The sequence below is a fragment of the Polypterus senegalus genome, unplaced genomic scaffold, assembly GCF_016835505.1.
Source record: "Polypterus senegalus isolate Bchr_013 unplaced genomic scaffold, ASM1683550v1 scaffold_3160, whole genome shotgun sequence".
In the NCBI taxonomy this organism is placed as follows: Eukaryota; Metazoa; Chordata; class Cladistia; order Polypteriformes; family Polypteridae; genus Polypterus; species Polypterus senegalus.
In genome coordinates, this window is record NW_024384666.1 from 1 (window position 1) to 22,500 (window position 22,500).

General features: G+C 35.9%; 1 long non-coding RNA gene across 1 annotated transcript in view; it reads left to right on the top strand.

The window, feature by feature from the left end:
* The first annotated feature begins 2,431 nt into the window (after positions 1–2,431).
* LOC120522075 overlaps positions 2,432–22,500 on the top strand; it is a 25,409-nt gene continuing 5,340 nt past the window's right edge. Inside the window, exons 1-2 of the long non-coding RNA XR_005632285.1 lie at positions 2,432–2,594; positions 19,354–19,474. This is a non-coding gene — a long non-coding RNA (uncharacterized LOC120522075). The remainder of the gene's footprint in view (positions 2,595–19,353; positions 19,475–22,500) is intronic.

Consider the following 22,500-nt stretch of genomic DNA (forward strand, 5'->3'; position numbering starts at 1 on the left):
CATGTGTATCTTGCTTGTCAAGCTTAAAAACTGGAAAGATGTTTACAAGAGTCTGCTTTAATGATAAAGTAAACTACAAGGTTAAAGGGGACATTTCGAGATTAAAGCGAAATTTCCACTTTAATCTCAAAATACACATTTTCACCACGCCCTAATTTTTTTTCTCAGCGGCTCAAATATAGTGCTGTATATTATGTTGCTGTTGTAAAGTTGCAAAAAACAAAAAAGACAGCACAAAAGATGGTATGTGAGACTTTTAAAACGTGCATGTGTCATTACGATCGGGAATATGCCATGCTTGAATATGACATCACCACGAATGCATCTGTATGTCGGCATTTTGCTTCACGACATCGAACCATTCATTATACATCAAAGCGCGTACATCGATCCTGTAGGATCCACATAGAGGCTTTCTGTCACATGTAGATAGTAAACAGAGACTTATAGCAGACTGCGCCCCCTATTTTTTTGCTGGTACTGCCACTCGCCACATGTCGCTCATTTCTGAGGCCCGGGCTCAGAGGGTGCATCAAATGAACACTGGGAACGTGTGGCAACCATAATGCGGCGATCACGCTTCTAAGCGTGAAGTATAAACAAGCTCTAAGTGTTCTCTCTGAATAAAATGTTTTATAATACATTTGAATTATATTTAAATAGTGACATTCAATATAACAGACCTACTTGCAACCCAGATGATCTGTAGTATTCCTATTGAAAAACGAAATACTTTTATACCATAAAATATTGTTTTCTAAGCCTGTTTAATTCTGAGCAGGGTCATTTGAGACATTTTTGTGTGGATATGTAACTATATGCATAAAATTATGTCCTATACAATGCCTGTATATCCATTTAACATATAACGTCCGGCAATAATTTAATATCTGTTGTGCATGATATAATATTTTATTATATGGTAATCTCACTAATGCTGACTTACAGAATCAAATTAAATATACACATTATGAAAAAGAAACTACGAGTAAAAACTAAAATTGTAAAATAGTTTTATCATCTGTATGTTATACTCATTGGTGCACATTTAATTTCAGGGAGCGCCCCTGTTCTTTGAAAAACAAAGTGACACAGGGGAAATTAACTCACTAATGACTATAAGCAGATTGTTGTTAATTTGATTTGCATATAGTTGTCATTTATCTTGGTCTTGTCATCCCATGACTCTGTGCCAACAACAGAGAAACTAGCTTATAAGCAGTTGCATTTATTACATATCTTTGCCATCTGCTGAAAGTCAGAGCATGGGTTTTTGGAGTTTGAACCAAATTTTATGGTTGTGTTGTGCAGGAAAAAATCATCTGGTGATTTTGTTTATTATGAAAAAAATATATGGAATGTTGTTTTTTAACAATTGTGTACATGGTGATGGCAGCAAATTAAAAAAAAAAATAAGACTGTTCAATACTGACAATATTTGTAATCATTCATAAGGTTATTTTAGCTCAAATTCTATGGATACTTGCACAAAATAGCCCAGACACCTTTTTTACTTTTTATTCATATTCTTTTTACAACATGCTGTGTACTTTAAAATCTTCACTATACTGCTAAATTTCATACAATACATGTCTTAAGTTACTCTTCTCTTAACATGCATTCTTATTAAAGAGTGGCTTGTGAGCTAATTACCATTGATGATGTGTTCAGAATACAACAATGCCCATTTCATAGACTACAGTAACTTCTTGTTACAAGTACAGCAACTGTGCTGTTTATTTCATATTTGTCTTGAGACTTTTGTATTCATTTGACTTGCTCTGTTTCTGTTAGTCGGGATTTGGAGAATCACGCTTTTGAAGGAGTGATCACTGGATTTTGTTTTAAATTAAATTTAATATTTTAAGTGGTTTTATCTTTTAAATATTTTTTTATATTGAAGCTGACTGAAAAGTATGCTAAAATTTACCACTAGTAGAACTCTTAGGTGTGTGTGTGTGTTTTAAAAGCCTATTTTTCTTTATTTTTCAGTTTTTCAGATGTGGGAAATTTATACCCTGTGCAGCTTTTAATTTTGTAGTCTTGAAGGACTAAGTGAATTCATTTTATTAGCTATTTTAAATTTAATTGCAGGAGGAAACTATTTAAAATAAGTTAACAGAAGGAACTCATTAGGCAAAAGATCCTGTTCTCAAATGCATATTATGGGTTGTGGTTTTGCCTATGCTGCAGTTTTCTGTAAAAGCCACAAGCAGAATCAGAGTTAGACATAATTAATAGCTCTAGTTGCTTTATTATTAGAAAAGTTGAGCTTGCAAGTATAAAGAAAAAAAGCATGATTGTTTCAAAATAATTTTGTAAAAGAAAAAAAGTCTAATTTTATGTAGGCTTAGTATAAAATTGTACCCTTGGCATTTGTTTACGCCTTTCACAACAGTGTTTGTGTGTGTGTGTGTGTGTGTGTCTATAATATATTTTTGTGTCAGTGTTTAGATGTATTATATGTGCCACATCTGAAATAAATGTATTTTTTTGTTTTTATTTTACAGCCACAATGAACGAAAGGTGACTTGCAAACATCCAGTTTCAGGACAGCCATCCCAGGACAACTGTATCTTTGTTGTAAATGAGCAGTAAGTTTATTTTGTTTTTGTACTTATTTATATAGATGTTATTAAATTCAATAATTACAGTACATTTCGGGTTTTGTTTAATTCTTCTACAAAGTTTGTTTGCGTGTATAATGCATAGATATATATTATATGTATTGCATATGTGTGTATGTGTTTTTGTGTTTCATGTAAAGTTGAATTCAGTATGAAAATATATGAGTCATTTAGTTTTTTATGTTCTCAATTAAATAGCCAAAACCATGTGTCAAAGTATTTGTATTATAATTTAGAAATTATTCAGAAAGTGGATTGGTAAACTTTAAAACAAATTAAGGAAGCTTGTTCTGTTAATAAATTAAAAATATGGCAAGTACAGGATTTGATCTTTTAACATTGGGACTATAAATAATGCCATATTATGTAAAATAGAGATATATGCTCATCATTAAAAATGCCATGTCTGTCTCCTTGGATTTATAGACAAGGTAAAATCATTAGGCAGAGCTTCAACTAAGGGAGTTGTGATTGTTCCAACTAATTGTTGTATTTGACATAAAGTATTATTAAGCAGAACTGCTTTTTTCATAAGGAGTAAGAGTTTCAGTAAAAAATATATTGAAATATTTACGTCTAGAGTTGTTACATTAAAATAAATTATTACTGAAAGGCATGACACTAATTTGAAATAATCTGATGGCCTTTGAGTATTTATTTTAAATTGATTTTAGAAATACAGTCAAAGAAAACACGAGGGGATGATTGAAATCCTATGAGATTACAGTTATAATTCTGTAACATACTAAACACTTGATCCCTTGAGAATGTGCATAACGAGAAAGATTGCAAGTAACACACAAAAGTTATGATGGACAGACCTGTTATTAAGTCTGTAACACCTCTCAATGAAAGCTTTTTATCATAGCAGTTTATTTATTTTAAGTCAAATGTCATCATTTTTTACATCGTAATTTGAAAATGGTTGTAACAGACAGACAAATTACTTCCATACATTTTGGGAGCATGGTATAAAACAATGTTTGAACACTTCTTAGAAGAGGACTGTATGACAGGTAAATTTTTAGGTCTGAATTTTTTTCTTTTCTGTTTAATTGAAACAAGTAGAATTTACTACATATTTATTTTCATTACAACAACACTATGTTTATAATAATATTAAAATATATACTAGCAAAATACCCGCACTTCGCAGCGGAGAAGTAGTATGTTAAAGAAGTTATGAAAAAGAAAAGGAAACATTTTAAAAATAACGTAACATGATTGTCAATGTAATTGTTTTGTCACTGTTATGAGTGTTGCTGTCATATATATTTATATATATATATATATATATATATATATATATATATATATATATATATACACACACATAAACATATATACATATACATATATACATATAAACGTATCTACACATACAATATCTACATATATATACACATACACACACACACACAATATACACAACGTACATACAGATAAATATACATATACATACACTCATATACACATACACACACATATATATATATATATATGGAAAATCCCGCTTTGCATGGAGAAGTAGTGTGTTAAAGAAGTAATAAAGAAAAGGAAACATTTTGAAAATAACATAACATGATTGTCAATGTAATCAATGTAATTGCTTTGTCACTGTTATCTTCTCTCTCTCTCTCTCTCTCTCTCTCTCTATATCTCTCTCTCTCTATATATATATATATATATATATATAAACTGCTCAAAAAATTAAAGGAACACTTTGAAAACACATCAGATCTCAATGGGAAAAGAAATCCTCCTGGATATCTATACTGATATAGACTGGGTAATGTGTTAGGAACGAAAGGATGCCACATCATTTGATGGAAATGAAATGATCAACCTACAGAGCCCTGAATTCAAAGATGCCCCAAAAATCAGAGTGAAAAATTATGTGGCAGGCTAGTCCATTTTGCCAAAATTTAATTGCAGCAACTCAAAATTGTACGCAGCACTTTGTATGTCCCCTGTGTTCTTATATACATGCCTGACAACATCGTGCATGCTTCTAATGAGATGACAGATGGTGTTGTGGGGATCCCCTCCCAGATCTGGACCAGGGCATCACTGAGCTCCTGGACAGTCTGAGGTGCAACCTGGTGGCATTGGATGGACCAAAACATAATGTCCCAGAGGTGTTCTATTGGATTTAGGTCAGGAAAGTGTGGTGGCAGTCAATAGTATCAATTCCTTCATCCTCCAGGAACTGCCTGCATACCTCACCACATGAGGCCAGGAATTGTCGGCACCAGGAGCTACTGTACCAGCATAGGGTCTGACAGTGGGTCCATGGATTTCATCCTGATACTTAATGGCAGCCAAGGGGCCTTTGTGGAGCCTGTAGCGGGCTGTGTGACCCTCATGGATATGCCTCCCAGACAATCATTAACCTACCACCAAACTGCTCATGCTGAATGATGTTACAGGCAGCATAATGTTCTCCATGGCTCTCCAGACCCTTTCACTTCTGTCACGTGCTCAGGGTGAACCTGTCTCATCTGTAAAGCACAGGGCACCAGTGGTGCATCTGCCAATTCTGGTATTCTATGGCGAATGCCAATCGAGCTGCATGCTGCTGGGCAGTGAGCTCAGGGCCCATTAGAGGACATGGGGCCCTTGGGTCACCTCATGAAGTCTTTCTGGTTGTTTGGTCAGAGACATTCACACCAGTGGCCTGCTGGAGGTCATTTTGTAGGGCTCTGGCAGTGCTCATCCTGTTCCTCCTTGACCAAAGGAGCAGATACTGGTCCTGCTGATGTGTTATGGACCTATAGCCCTCTCCAGCTCTCCTAGAGTAACTGCTTGTCTCCTAGAATCTCCTCCATGCCCTTGAGACTGTGCAGGAGACACAGCAAACCTTCTGGCAATGACACGTATTGATGTGCCATCCTGGAGAAGGTATCGCCATGCTACCAGTAGTGACACTGACTGTAGCCAAATGCAAAACTAGTGAAGAAACAGTCAGAAAAGATGAGGAGGGAAAAATGTCAGTGGCCTCCACCTGTTAAACCATTCCTGTTTTGGGGGTCATCTCATTGTTGCCCTCTAGTGCATCTGTTGTTAATTTCATTAACACCACAGCAGCTGAAACTGATTAACAATCCCCTCTGCTACTTAACTGACCAGATTAATATCCCATAAGTTTCATTGACTTTATGCTATACTCTGATTAAAAGTGTTCCTTTAATTCTTTGAGCAGTATATATATCTCCTTTGAGGTGCGAGCAGCTGTTGCTGGGGCTGCCAGAATCCATCGAGGAACAAAAATGAAAAACATTATTTGTACAAAATCTTAATTTATCTATCCATTCCTAAATAATTAAATGGGCAGGCTATTTTGTATCAGTGCAATATGCTGCTTGTTGAAATGGATGACTCCTGCTCTAAGTGCACTTACTGTCGTGCTATGTGGGTATTATGAACTATCGTATCAAGTTCTATTTAAATTTTAAATTATATGTATTTTATTTAGTCGACAGAATTAGTTGTAGAATGTAGTTAAATTTAGTCATCATTGCATAAATTTTTCTTCAACATAGAAATTTAAAGACTAAAAGACTAAATTCAACTTACATTCCTACCAAAGATATTTCTGTCGACTAAATAGAACCTACTTATATCCAAATTGAGCTATTGAGCTGTGCCTGCCTGCCTCAATAAGTCACCCTCGCTCAGCTTCTTACTTTTTACCGCTCATTTAATCATGGCTAGTCGCAAAAAAATTAGAACATGGAAGGAGTATTACACTGAGTATGGCTTTACCAAAACAATTATTGATGGTGAATAAAGTATCCATTATTCATAAAGCTTCAATTGGTGATCTGTTTTTCACACACTCACTGCACCCTCTCTCGGGAATCGAATCTCAGACGTCAGCGCTAGAGGCAAAGCCTCGTGGTTTTGCCACGGCGTGTGGTTCGTTATTTGACAGTATGTAGATCGGGTATATATATATATATAATATATATATATATATATATATATATATATATATATATATATATATATATATATATATATATACTCCTGTAGCCACAATAAATGCCTTGATTTAATAGACAAACCAGGATGAACAAGTTCCTTTCTACTGCAGCACGCAGCACACACATAAAAAACATCAATAATAACTCATAAACTTGTAATATTATTTAGAAAATCGCAACATTTTACTCACCAAAATTTCGGATTATTTGTAAACAAAAGCCATCGCCCTTCTTTTCCTCAGAAACAGTTCAATTACTCTGTCGACGGATTATCCGGCGCTTCAGTTCCATCAAAACCTCACTTTCTAGCCATCGGCTAATGCTGAAAGGTGAGCCCCTCTATGTATTTCTGCATAGTTTGATTTCGCTTTAGGGCTGAAAATGTCCGCCGACAGAAGCTGTTTACACAGGAGTGCTCACCGCCAAATATACCAATGTGAACAGCTGCCCCATGCTCTCATTCAGATTTTCTAATGAAGGAAGTCAAGGAGATCAGTGGGAGATTCTCCTGCAAAATCATCCATGGCATACATTACAGTCAGTTCTGTTTTTAGCCGAGACAGATCAAAAAGTGCTCCGTGGCTGTTGTGTTAAAGTGGAGAAGGCTGCATGCGTGAAATTTTTCTTGTATTCCCGAAACTTCTGGGGCTCAAGGAACGTGACAAACATCAGGCTTTCATGGTTTTAAAATCTGGTCTGTGTCTGGCAAATAATATTGTCCAGAATCCTGCCATGGAGTTGACTGTAGTGCACGCGACGATCTTTCACTCGGAGCGTTTGCGTCGCTCAATGGCCTCGTAGAGTTCCTCATATTGGCTTCTATCTAATCAATGGGTCTGAATCACGGTGACGCGTTGCACGCCTGCTAAAGGGCCCTACTGACACCAACTCAAAATCTGATTGGTTGAAGCAACAGGTTAATCGACATTTATTCTGTGTTAGAGTGCCTCCACAACAGATTGTGACATCCTCTCTGCCTGGCAACAAATGAAATGTGATTAGTTAAATGCTTTAATATGAAAACGCCGCCTCCACGGCTATCAAGCTGCAGTCTATTCCTCTGCCTGGCAACAAATGATGGCTGAAATGTGATTGGTTAAATATTTTAATACTGAAACTCGCTCCCACGCTATCGAGCTGCATTGTATTACAGTATATATGGACGAAAATACGCTCCAGTTATGACCATTACGTGTAGAATTTCGAAATGAATCCTACCCAACTTTTGTAAGTAAGCTGTAAGGAATGAGCCTGCCAAATTTCAGCCTTTTACCTACATGGGAAGTTGGAGAATTAGTGATGAGTGAGTCAGGGAGTGAGTGAGTCACTGAGGGTTTTGCCTTTTATTAGTGTATATATATATATATATATATATATATATATATATATATATATATATATATATATATATACTGAGACTTTGCCTGGAAACCACATGTTTATCCAAAGACACACTTCTATTAATCCCAATACAGTCCAAAACACACACAATGCAGTCAGCAATAAATCTCCCAATAAACCTTCTTTTCACAGTCTTTAGCTGCTCTCTACTTTCTCCTGGAGCCGTTCAGCTCCCACTCCCGATTCTAGCCCCTGACTGCTGGGAGGTGCGCCTTTTATTCCCGCCAGATGTGCTCCAGGTGGCTGGTGGACGCTTCCAGCAGCACTTCCTGGTGTGGCTGAAATGCTGCCCTTGCACCGGGAAACACTCGGCGTCCCTGGCAGGTTCCTCCACCATCTTGCCAAGTGTGGCGGAAGTAAAGTTCTCCCGGTTCTAGGAAGCTTAAGCGCCTCTGTGGCCACAGGTCCCAATGAGTTGGAAAGTCTCCTCCTCTCCTGTGGCAATGTAAATATATATATATATATATATATATATATATGTATGTGTGTGTGTATGTGTGTATATATATATATATATATATATATATATATATATATATATATATATATATATATATATATATATATATATACAGTATATACTAAATGCAAAGCCCTCACTCACTCACTGACTGACTCATCACTAATTCTCCAAGTTCCCGTGTAGGTGGAAGGCTGAAATGTTGGCAGGCTCATACAGCTTACTTACAAAAGTTGGGCAGGTTTCATTTCGAAATTCTACGCGTAATGGTCATAACTGGAAGCTATTTTTCTCCATATACTTTAATGGAGTTGAGCTTGATGGCGGGGGGGAGTTTCGGTGACATCATCACACCTCCACGTAATCACTGTGAACTGACTGTCAACGAGTACGAGAAACAAGGAAGATCTCCAAAAGAGCTGAAGAAAACATGCTTTATACAATTGAGAAGGCAGCAAACAATAAGGATCGGCAGTGACACATACAACCATATTTATGAGTACAGCTACTTCAGAAACAAAGCACAGTGTAAACCTAAAGTTTAAATTAAGTTCATAGGCTGCGCTGCCATTTGTCATGCCCACTAATCACGGGATACAAATTTAATGAGAGGGCGCGGGATATAAGCGAGAGTTTTGATCACTTTGTAACTAAGTAAAATTGCAGGTGAAGGGCTGTGCTTATGCAAATTCCGAGAGACTGTGTTTGTGGGGGATTGACAGTTAAGGCGGGGGGGGGAGTCACGGCATCATCTCCCCTCCCATTCACCTCATTTCGCTCTGAGCTGAGCTCCGCTTGCTAACGCAGTCTTCGGAACCAACTTTGTGACGCTGTACACCAATACTCACAGAAAAATCCACAAGTTAATACACACGCTGTCTCTAGAGTTTCTCCACACTCTAAATCCTCCAGGCACTACTTGCAAAAGGTTACATAGACAATTGTGGATGCGCTATTTTTAAAATGTTTCCTTTTCTTAGCACAAGCACAGCTGAGAAGCTTCGATGCATGTGCTCCATAACACGTTAAAAAATAACGCATTTAATCACATATATATGTGTGTGTGTATATATGTATATTTATCTGTGTGTATGTGTGTATATATATGTAAATTTTTTCTGTGTGTATGTGTGTATATATATGTATATTTATCTGTATGTATGTATGTATATATGTATATGTATGTGTATATATATGTAGATGTGTATATGTATACATGTATGTGTGTGTGTGTATATATATATATATATATATATATATATATATAGATATGTGTATGTGTAGATATGTTTATATGTGTGCATATATATATATATATATATATATATATATATATATATATATATATATATATATATATGTGTGTGTGACAGCAACACTCATAACAGTGACAAAACAATTACATTGACAATCATGTTACGTTATTTTTAAAATGTTTTCTTTTTCATAACTTCTTTAACACACACGGTATTTTTCTAGTATATATATATATGTGTGTGTATAGATATGTATATATATGTGTGTGTGTATATACTGTATGTATATATAATATAATATATATATGTGTATATTCATAGCATTCATAGCCTGAGTCCAGATTCAGATTGTATGAGTGGGTACCTACCTGTTAACGATGTGGTTGGTCTGCCAGTCTGCAAACATCCGCCACGGGCCCTATTAGTTAGAAGCAGATCATAGAATGTTACATAGTTTACTGTAAAATAATGCAAAGAGTACATACACGTGTTTTAAGCCTTATTTGGGCTCAGCAGGTGTACACACTCCAACATATGTTCCTGTGTTTGGTTGACAGGGGCAGATGGGGAGTGTCTGATGACTGCATATAGCGCCAAAGTTACTGCTCTTTACCATTCTCTCCTTTGCATGTCCTGGAGTACAAAAAGAAACAGCATATAGCAACATGCACGGGGACTGGCAGGAACACTCACATAAAACTGAATAAAAAGAAAATCAAGTGACAGTGAGATACGAAGAAGGCAGCTTCCAGCGCTTTGTGTGTCAGAACCCTTTGGGGTGGGGGTGCGTTAGTATACATGCGTGGTACACTGCAGAGCTATAGCGGCGTCTTTATCTCGAAAACAACCGTGTCAGATGGGGTTGTATGGATTGTTTCTGAGCGTGACTGAGAGAATGAAAAGTGAATTAAAAAAAAAACAAAGCTTGAACGTGACTGAGAGAATGAAAAGTGAATTAAAAAAAAACAAAGCTAACCTTTACAAGTATCATAAATTACATTGGCTGTTACAGACTGAAATCAAATGTATGCTTTTATTCTAAAAAAGTAAGACTAAGAGCAGTTTACTTCTCAAAGCGGAATAGTGCAGAATCGAACTATACCTTTTCATTCCCAGTCAGTAGTCGAATGTATTTAGCCACAGAGGCGATCGTAATTAGTGGGTGTCAGTGTCACATGTTATGGCTTTTTTTTTCTGCAGCTGTATTTTTTGAATAAAAGCGATTTGTTGTCTTATATTTGTACCTTTTGTGAAAATATTTCTTTGATATTTGGACTTCAGGCTTCATACATTATATAGTTTATGGCAACATTTTGTCATCTACTACTAGAATATAAAAAACGTTTCTGTTTTAACAATGTGTTTACACAGATTACTGTAGAAACGGAACAGACATGAAATGCGTGTGTTCCAAATAACGATCTATTATTTCCACTCTAAAACTCCAATTCACTCCCAGATACTCAATCAAGGCATGGGCTTGGAGAAGTTAGGTCTACGTTCTAAATTGGTGGGGGGATGGAATAGTCGGCTGCTTCCAGCTTCTCTTTATCAGCACATTTAGAAGACAAAGGACGCTGCCGGAGAGGTGTGAAGGGATTTAAGAAGCGATTTAAAGTGGGATGGATTTACAAGTTTTTTCATAGGCTCTGGTAATTCTAGTGTTAATTAGCAATTACTTTCATTTATCATTCTACACACACATTCTTTTTTCCCTTCTGACTTTTCACTAATCTGGGGTCTGCACAGCAGTGGTGAAATCACTCTTTTCCATTACATTTTGTTTCCGTCTGTCTCCTTATTATATCCAGTCTGCTGCATTTCCCTCACTACCACATCTTTCCAGCTGTTTTTTCTGGTCTCCCTTTCCTTCTTTCTCCTGGAAAACTCCATCTCTGACATTCTCCTTTATAGTACACTACTTTCTTCTCTTCTCCATGCATTTCATGCCACTGGACTCTTCTCTCCATCATTTTGTATTATATCCCTTTCACCTTTATGCTTCCACCAATATTTCTATTTTTTATTCAATCAGTTTGTTCATCTTGCATATCCATTTCACCTTTTTATCCCACATGAACTTATATTGTTTCAGTCTTTCTTGAAGTTCCCCAAGTATATCTACACACTACAACTTTTCTAGTCTCATAATTGTGTTGTATATGTTTACTTTTATCTTTGCAGCTATCATTTTATCACTGAGTATTTGCCTGTACCTCCTCAGTTTTTTCTGCCCTGCTCTAATTCTTAGCCTCACTTTAAATCATTTACGGAAAGTACTGAAAGGACTCAACATTTTCTAACTCATTTGCTCCTAGCTTCACTTTTCTATTCCTACCCTCTCCATTATAGTTGCATAATATATGTTGAGTTTTTGATCTACTGATTTTTATCCCGTGCCCCTCTAGAATGTCATTCCACTTTTCTAATTCAAGGATCATTTTTGTATCTTTTTTTTCTTATGTACTACTTAGATGTTCTTTTCATTCCCAGGCAGTAATGGATTTTGTTTACTTGGAACTCTGTCATTAGATCTATCAAGTCAACTTTCTGGAAGTATTTTTTAACACTAGAATTACCAGAGCCTTATGTGGTCACTGATTACAACTGCAAGATGTTATGCGAATGAATATGAATAATATGAATAATGTTGCATCTGTGCCACAATGTTTTAAAATGTACTATACAGGTCATAAAATTAATAATTCCAAATATCATATATACCTATGTCTGTTTTTTTTTTTTGTCAGTGCGGCTTTCACATCATGGACTATAAGGTGCATTCTAATTCAGCGTGAGCAGGAACACTCCATAAAAGTGAATAAAAAAAAATCAAGTGACGGTGAGATACAAAGAAGGCAGATTCACCAGCGTTTGTGTGTCAGCTTTTATCCCTCCAGATCAGAGAATGTCCAGTTCCATTACTTCAAAAACCACTCGCATCTACAGTTATTCCCAGTTTCAAATAAAAACTAACAGCTTCAGATCCCTAGGGCTGAGTATGTATCTGCGGATCGTGACTGAGAGAATAAAAAAGATAACTTTTACAAGCCTCATAAATGTAAAGCATCTGTTACAGATGCAAACCAAATGTATGTGTGTACTGTATAATAACAATAAGAGCAGCTCACTACTGATAACGGCAGATATAGGAGGCAGTCGGGATCGAACCGGGGACTCTTGATGACAAGTCAGCAAATCATACCACTACGCCGCGAAGCTGTTGTCTTATCCTGAACCTTTGTGAAAGTATTTATTTGATCTTTGAATCTCAGGCATCACACATTATATAGTTTATACCAACATTTTTGTCATTTTACTACTAATATATGAAAAACATTTCAGTTTTAACAATGTGTTTACACAGATTATAATAGAAATGGAAAACACACATGAAATGCATGTGTTCCAAATATCGATCTATTATTTCCACTCTAAAACTCCAGCACTTCACTTCCAGATAATCAACTTTGTGTACGTTCTGCGGCGGTGGGTGGATGAAATAGCAAGCTGCTTGCTGCTTGTCTTTATCACATTGGACAAAAGATGCTGATGGAGAAGTGCAATGGGATTTAAGGTGGGACAGATCTACAAGTTTTTTCATAGGCTCTGGTAATTCTAGTGTTAATTAGGGTATGTAATTCAAAGTTACTGAAGTTCCTCTTCCTGGTCTGAAACTATACTGATTTTCTGTAACATCCACTATTTCTCTTAATCTCTTTCTAATTACCTGTTTCTTTATGTTAAAGGTATGAGGAAGTATCTTAATACCTACATTATTGTGACAGTCTAGTATATTTCCCTTTTTATTCAGTATTGATGTTAAATAGCTGTGTTTCCAATCTATGGGCATCTTTTTAGTTTTTAAGGTAACATGAAATCTCTCAGTACCTTCAAACTTTTGTTGCCCAACAACTTCCACACTTATACAAGTCCTTCATTTTGTCCTTCTGAGTCCTCATTTTTCATGCTTTGCAATAGCTGTTTTAACTGCTGTTGATGTGATCTATTCCACACAGAGCCTACTGTGAATTCCCATTCTCCTGTTAGGGTTTCTTGGATTTTCCTCATTCAGTAATTCTTTAAAATGCTCTCTGTCATAGCTTTCCTTCACTTTTTGTTCCCAGTTGTGAACTATTACATTTTTATCAGTAATCATTTTCATATTACATATATCTTTTATCTTTCAAACTCTAACTAATGTAGTTTTTAAAATCCTTTTTTAATGTTTTCGTTGACATTTAATTATTTATTCCTTGAATCCATGCTTTTTATGACTGTACAGAATTCTACACACATATAATAGAAAATATCTTTTACATACAAATGTGTGAGAAGGTGCTTTATAGAGAGTAACTTTTATGACATTGGCGATGTTGTATATTGCCAGTGTGAGCTGGGGCTGTCAGATTATCTAAAAATTAAGATTTGAATGTTAATATTAAAAATAAGTATATATTCAAATACAGTATATCCTAAAAACTACTTGTAACATTCTATTATTAATCTTGTTACTTTTTTCTCACAGTGCATTTGTAAAGCACAAAGTGCTTATAACTTGTACATTATTGATGAAAAGACATGTTTGTGTGACACTTAAATACACAGTCATTCATAAAACCTGGATTCTCAGTGTGCACAAATGTGGTCAAAGAAAAAGATATGGTACTAAACTAAACTCAGTTTTTTTCCTTTACAGTTGCAGAAAAATATAATACAGGTGGTCTGAATATATAGGGTGGGCCAGATCTAATTATGCAATTTTCATTATGTTATAACTTAAGTTTATTACTTAGAAAATCACCTGAAAAAATCCGGACCATCGAGAAGTGTCGCGAACTGACAACATGAAGAATCGTCCCTCACGCTGAACTGGAATCGTCCCGCATGAAAACAAAGTTATCCAGGCGATCTGGATCTGCATAATTAGATCTAAGACCATCCAGTATAAGTATGCACAATACACTGATTGCATGTGAGAATTCTTTTGTGAGTTTTCTAAATGAGGCATTTCAGGAGCACTAAAAGACACTAAAAAAATCTTTAAAATGCTGTTTTTTAAAGTCATTATAATAATTAGAGAAAATCAGAAATACAATAGACCATTGTTAATAATAAGAAAGGAAACAAGATCATGCCTACTGCGGGATGCGTAACAGTTGTAACATGATGCAATAGTAAATCAGGGATATCAGATTCAAAGTATATGGAATATAACAAGGAGCAGAATGATCTTTTAGGGTTCCAGAAAAGTGTTTAAAGTCAGTTCTCAGTACAACTGTAATGTCAAATATCAGAGCAGTACAAGAAAAAATTATTTCTTAACACTATAATTACAAAGCCTACAAAAACTCTTGTGAATCGCCCATCTTAAATCTCATCATCTCGTCAGCATCTTCTGCCTTGTAAATGTGTCAATCAACACAAGTAGACACAGCCTGTATACTCATCCCCACACTGCACGTAGATAGAGCAAGAAGTTCTCCCAGTTCCTAGAATTGTATCTTCTTCTTCTTCTTTTGGCTGCTCCCATTAGGGTCGCCACAGCAGATCACATTCTTCCATAAGTTCTTAGAGTTGTATAGAGTAAATAATTTCATGTGTTCTGTGTCTACAACAATCTATGTAAACACATCGTTAAAACAGAAATGCAATGTTAAAACAGACTTCAGCCTTCACACATTACACAGTTCATGTCGTCATTTTGCCATTTATTACTAAAACATGAAAAACGTTTCTGTTTTAACAATGTGTTTACATAGATTGCTGTAGAAACGGAACAAACATGAAATGTATGTATTCCAAATATTTCCCCACTAAAACTCCAGCACTTCATTCCAAAATAATCTAGGCTTGGACTGGGAGAACTTCTTGCCCTTTCATGGGTGGTGGTGTGGGGGTGTTATAGCAGGCTGTTTGCTGCTTGTGCTTATCAACACATTTACAAGACAAAAGATGCTGACGGAGATGTGTGAAGGATTTAAGGTGTGCCATGTTTACAAGTTTTTTTGTAGGCTTTGGTGATTCTAGTGATAAATGTGGTGTAAAATGTTTTTTAGAAACATAAGGCTGTCCATTTTTTATGACAATGCAAACTAAACACAGGCAAATTGTTGAAGTGATAAAAGTAATGTAGTGTAGAAAAGTAGGTGAGTAGGTCATAAATTAATAATCATTAAAACACCTGATAATTATCATATGTTCCATTCAATTTAATGTATTCTTAATTACTTTTCTTCACGGACAATGTTATAATTTGACACAGATTTAAAAATATCCGACAGTAGTATTAATATACAAAACACCATGCAACGTATACTTTACTTGCTTTACACACTATATACATACACTCACCTAAAGTATTATTAGGAACACCATACTAATACAGTAATCACTCCTTGATCGCTGGGGTTGTGTTCCAGAACCCCCCGCGATAGACGAAAATCCGCGAAGTAGAAACCATATGTTTGTATGGTTATTTTTATATATTTTAAGCCCTTATACACTCTCCACACTGTTAACATCTAGACATGAAATAACACCCTTTAGTCAAAGTGTAAACTGGCCTCCATGACAAGACAGAGATGACAGTTCTTTCTCACAATTCAAAGAATGCAAATAGATCTTCTCTTCAGGAGCAGAGAATTTCAGAGGGAGAGAGAGAGAGAGCGCAAAAGAAAAGTAAACAATCGAAAATCAATACTTGTGCTTTTAAGTTTGCGCGCATTTTTAGAGGACAGTTAGTATCTCCTAAGCAAACAGCCTCTGTGCAAACAGCCCCTCTGCTCACATCTCCTCCGTCAGGTGCAGAGAACGTCAGAGAGAGAGCGAGATTAAAGCAACAATCAAAAAATCAATATGTGTGCTTTTGTGCTTTTAAATATGCCGAACACGCAATAAAGCAGCATTTTTAGAGGAGCTGCCAGTATCTTTAAGCAAACAGTCTCGTGCAAACAGCCCCCCGGGCCCAGGCGCAGAGAATGTCAGAGAGGGTGAGAGAGAGGCAGAGACAAGCAAACAATCAAGTCCCAGCGGATGCATATCTTATAGCATTGAGGAGTTTTAGTTAATATGTAATACATGCTCTGATTGGGTAGCTTCTAAGCCATCCGCCAATAGGCCCTTGTATGAAATCAACAGGGCAAACAAACTGAGAAGCGTGTAGCATAAATTAAAAGACCCATTGTCTGCAGAAATCCTGAACCAGCGAAAAATCTGTGATATATATTTAGATGTGCTTACATTTAAAATCCGTGATAGAGTGAAACCGCGAAAGTCGAAGCGCGATATAGCGAGGGATTACTGTACGGTGTTTGACCCCCTTTCGCCTTCAGAACTGCCTTAATTCTACGTGGCATTGATTCAACAAGGTGCTGAAAGCATTCTTTAGAAATGTTGGCCCATATTGATATGATAGCATCTTGCAGTTGATGGAGATTTGTGGGATGCACATCCAGGGCACAAGCTCCTGCTCCACCACATCCCAAAGATGCTCTATTGGGTTGAGATCTGGTGACTGTGGGGGCCATTTTAGTACAGTGAACACATTGTCATGTTCAAGAAGCCAATTTGAAATGATTCGAGCTTTGTGACATGGTGCATTATCCTGCTGGAAGTAGCCATCAGAGGATGGGTACATGGTGGTCATGAAGGGATGGACATGGTCAGAAACAATGCTCAGGTGGCCTGTGGCATTTAAACGATCCCAATTGGCACTAAGGGGCCTAAAGTGTGCCAAGAAAACATCCCCACACCATTACACCACCACCAGCCTGCACAGTGGTAACAAGGCATGATGGATCCATGTTCTCATTCTGTTTACGCTAAATTTTGACTCTACCATTTGAATGTCTCAACAGAAATCGAGACTCATCAGACCAGGCAACATTTTTCCAGTCTTCAACTGTCCAATTTTGGTGAGCTGCAAATTGTAGCCTCTTTTTCCTATTTGTAGTGGAGATGAGTGGTACCCGTGGGGTCTTCTGCTGTTGTAGCCCATCCGCTCAGGTTGTGCGTGTTGTGGCTTCACAAATGCTTTGCTGCATACCTGTTGTAGCGAGTGGTTATTTCAGACAAAGTTGCTCTTCTATCAGCTTTAATCAGTTGGCCCATTCTCCTCTGACCTCTAGCATCAACAAGGCATTTTCGCCACAGGACTGCCGCATACGGGATGTTTTTCCTTTTCACACCATTCTTTGTAAACCCTAGAAATGGTTGTGTGAAAATCCCAGTAACTGAGCAGTTTGTGAAATACTCAGACCGCCCGTCTGGCACCAACAACCATGCCACGCTCAAAATTGCTTAAATCACCTTTCTTTCCCATTCGACATTCAGTTTGGAGTTCAGAAAATTGTCTTGACCTGGACCACACCCTAAATGCATTGAAGCAACTGCCATGTGATTGGTTGATTAGATAATTGCATTAATGAGAAATTGAACAGGTGTTCCTAATAATCCTTTAGGTGAGTGTATATGTAGTTAAAAGTGCATGTAATTCTGGCTCAGCAGTACTGATGATGGCAAGATAGGTCCAAGATTAATCCAGCTGGTAATGGGATTGGAAAATAGACTTATTGTTTTGAAATATCAAGTGTATTTCTATAGATTCACTGGCTGACCAGGCCATCTATGAGCATTACACAAATTAATATCATGCAGTGTATTGTTTATAGTTGTTATTGAATATTGCAACACTATAAATATAGATTTTCTCACCATTAATGCCATTACCTCTAATAGATATTAGGTTGAAAGGCTAGGTTTAAGTAACTAACTCAATATGATGATGATGATGTTAGTGGTGGTAGCACTAGTAGTAATGGCAAGTTATCATGACTTCTACTTTGATACATTTTACAAAAAGACTTACTAAAACAATGTGAACAGCAGTTCCAACTGCAGCAAGTTACCCTGAAGTAACTAGTCTGTAGTCTTCATTTAAATGTCCAGCCATAAAGGGCATAATTTATATTGGCAGTTTAAGTACTTGAGTATTTTGGGAACTGGTAAATAAAAATTTCAAAAATAAAAGGAACAGCAGTTTCATGTTAATGCCATCCAGCAATGTCTGGAAACATAAAACTTCATTTGTGGACCTCAGTAGAATTAAATAGCTCTTTAAACAGGATTTTTAAACCTTGTTAGTACTATGCTTGATCATTATTAAAATATTAGTATCTGCCAGTTTGTAACTTTTATAATAATGAATGAATTTTGTGTGCAAGTTTCCTTTTCTCTTTATGTTGTACAAACATCAAGAAAAGAAATGTTTATCGATATTTAACTTGTTTTATCATGTGGGGTGAATGCTTATAACAGCTTCCTGATGTCAGGATTTTTTCTTGGTTGACTATGTAGTTCACCCTGTGTTTTAAATAATTTTACTTTCTATTTTATTTTTTCACATTTTCATTTGTGTTTTTTAAGTAATCATTACACTGCTATACTAATCTCCATTTTAATACATGGATAATCTGTTAAAGCGGTTGGCCAATGTTTGAACCTGTTTAGTTTAATCTTAAATATTTAGAGACACATTTGTCAAGATTGTGAATGTTTATTTTGTCAATTTATGCTATTTAAACAATGAAAACTAAACAATTAAAATTCTTTGTATAATACAGATCAATTTCAAAAATGACATCACATGAGAAAAAGGACAGACCTGTGAGCACAATAAGTGAAGCTTCTAATTACACCTTAACATCTGAGTATGCTGCCCATCCTGGGAGTCCTGTTGGCAGAGTAAGTAAAACCTTTAATGTAGATTAGTAGTTTAGTAGTGAAATTGAATCTTAATCATTTATTTTTCTTAAAGTGAAGTGGGGGAAAAAGATATGGTGGTGCTGATGATGTTTCTTCTTTGTCAGCTAATCAGAGATGATGAACTGATGTATGTTACACTTGCAGCTTTGGGGGTGATGATGGAGGAAGGGGTAATTATTTTAGCTCCTTGTAGATATTCAAGCACCAGGTTTCATTGATTTTATACTTGAAGACATAGAAGGTGTTGGTCCCCCAAGCTACAATTCCCAGGAGATACCAGCCAATTAACAAGTGTGGCATTATGGTGCTGAAAGGTTGTGGTAAGTGCAGGTACTGAAAATTGTGAGTACTGGCTGACTACAAACACTGCTGGTATACATGTAGAATCTCCCAGTACTCCAAACAATAATTTCTATAAAATAACAGTACAGAGTCCTGATGAGTACTAGCCTACTTCAAGTACTGCTTACAATTTAAAGCAATTATTACCCACATAATCTGAGTAAAAATTATTTTGAACCTATCACTGCAAGATGGGCTTTATCAGATAAATAAGTACACTTATAGTTGGTTATGTATATTTTGTTTTTACAAAGGGCTTGTTAAAAGTAAAGATACAGTAAGAAATTGCAAGAACAAGAGGTTTATTCACATTTGTACAGTTTTGCCATAATTCTAAAAAAATCTAGAAATAATTTTGTCCTGTTGTACCACACCCAGAATTTGAAATGTAGTGATGTACCATAATTTTTTTCAATATATGGCAGAATACATTTCATCAGGAATAATAAGCATTTTTCTAATTAATTCTTGTTCTAATTCTTTAACTTCTATCTCCAGCACTGATATACTAAATTAGGCATGAACAATATACAGAAGATGACTCACCAATCAAAACATAATATTCCATTCTTTTAAATTACAAAAATATATAGATCAGAGCTCAAATTTATTGTGTGACAGAGGGATTTTCCCACGAGTAACAATAAATGAGAAGAGTTTTATTGGCTTTTGGTGGTTTCAGTGAGGGGTTAATAAACAATGATATTATTGTGACAACCTAATTTATATTATGTGCACATATTAAAAGTTATTCACTTATAGTTTCTGGCCATATATTTAAAAATAAAATATTGCTTAAAACCAATACTAACAATTTAAACATTGCTGTGTTATTGCCAAATTAATTAGTAAATATCAAAAAAATGTTTTAATTTGCACAATCTCTTTTGTTGAAACACCCTTTTCAGTTTACGTTTGTCATAAAATCACTTTCTCAGGCTTTTGCCATTTGCTGTCATGAGAACATCAGTAACTGAACATTAGCTGGTTAATAACATTTCTTGAAGAGTAATAGCAAATCAACAAATCAAACTAATTCACGATTCAAATGTCACACATCTAATGCTTTAACTTTGCAAATGTTCACTGATATTATTAGACTTTTTTTAACTTTAAGGATCCCTTTAATGAAATCAAACTTGTCAATGTAAGATTCATTATTTCAGAATTTCCATAAATGTCTTCTTTGTGTTGTTTTCAAGCAACCTCAGTAATAATCAGACTTTGCAATGTGCTATACCAGTGTTTTAATAAAGAAATAGTCACTGAATTGGACTGACTGTATCAACAAAAATCAGTCACAACTGGAGATGACATTGCATCTGCCCATGTACCATTCAAATAGTATTCAAATAATAAACATTATTTTGGTTTCAAAAAAAGCCAATGAAGAACACAATTTTATTGCTTGGCGATATATTTATAGCAGTCACCCTGCTAATCTTGCATCTCTGACATTATGTCTGTTGACACTTAGAATGCTGTATCATTGGAGATATTTGCCTTTTTCTTCAAAACATTAACAAATGTTTGGCCAATGTGGAAATTTAGTAAAGCTAAAGGAATTTTATTTTGCAAAGATGTGTAGTCACTCAGAATTATACAAGGTTTTTGCCCTGTCCAAAATTTAATTCCTGTCTTGTGCCTAGTGCAGCCAGGATAAGAAAATTAATTCCAGCCACCCTGAACTGGGTACACTGGTCAGAAAGTGAAATGACTGGACAGGGAACTGTAGTATGTTGATGACAAACGGAGGATAAATGTTTAGAGGATAAATAAGTTCCCTTATTTTATTGTGGCTGTACACAGCACTGTATTAAAAACAAATAATCTCTCCACTAGGTAAAATCACTCAAAGCCAGTTTAATGGTCTGAACAGTTTTTCTCTCAAAGCATTCATGAAATGGTTGTGTATTTTATGTATATTTTCATAAATGTGTAGAATAGGCAACCCCATTTTGCCTTTAAAGAATAATATGAATGTCCCATTTTATTAGGTGAAACTAAGACGATTTTTAAGCAATGAATGAGATATCTGCAATGCAGTGCTGAAATTCAAACCCTGGAAGCACGCCTTGAGTTGTAACTGCAGTTAAGACAGCTTCTGTCTCTTTGTTTGCATAGTGTCTCTTTCTCTCCCTCTCTCTCTCTTTTGTCACTCCTGGCTATATTTTTCTTTGTACACCCTTGCATATGACCCATTAATTCTTCACATACTGCACCACAGGTTGAGAACCACTGTTCTAGACATTAGTTCTACACACAGTATGGGACTGTGCATTGTCATGTTGCAGAATAGTTATTTTGCCCAGTGTCTACAGGTATTGAGTAGCACTGATCGTACCCCTAAAGAAAGACATTCGGCAGCATTAGGGCTGAAGGTACTGTTTTGGATGATTTTTGTTATGTTGGGCCATGCTTTGTGATTCTTTTCCATTATTCCATGCTGAATACTTGGTTTCTTGATGAAAGTGATGGAACCAGCCATACTCTTTGACAGCACAGTATTCTACCTTTTGCAAGGAAAGTGCATTACCCGTCATCTGATGTCAGTGCTAATTCAGGCATTTATTCTGTTTTGAATTTATGCAGGACTGTTAGCTCTCAGGTTTTTCTTCTTCACTAGAAATTAATTCATTCTAATTTTGTTTTTTTGTTTTTTT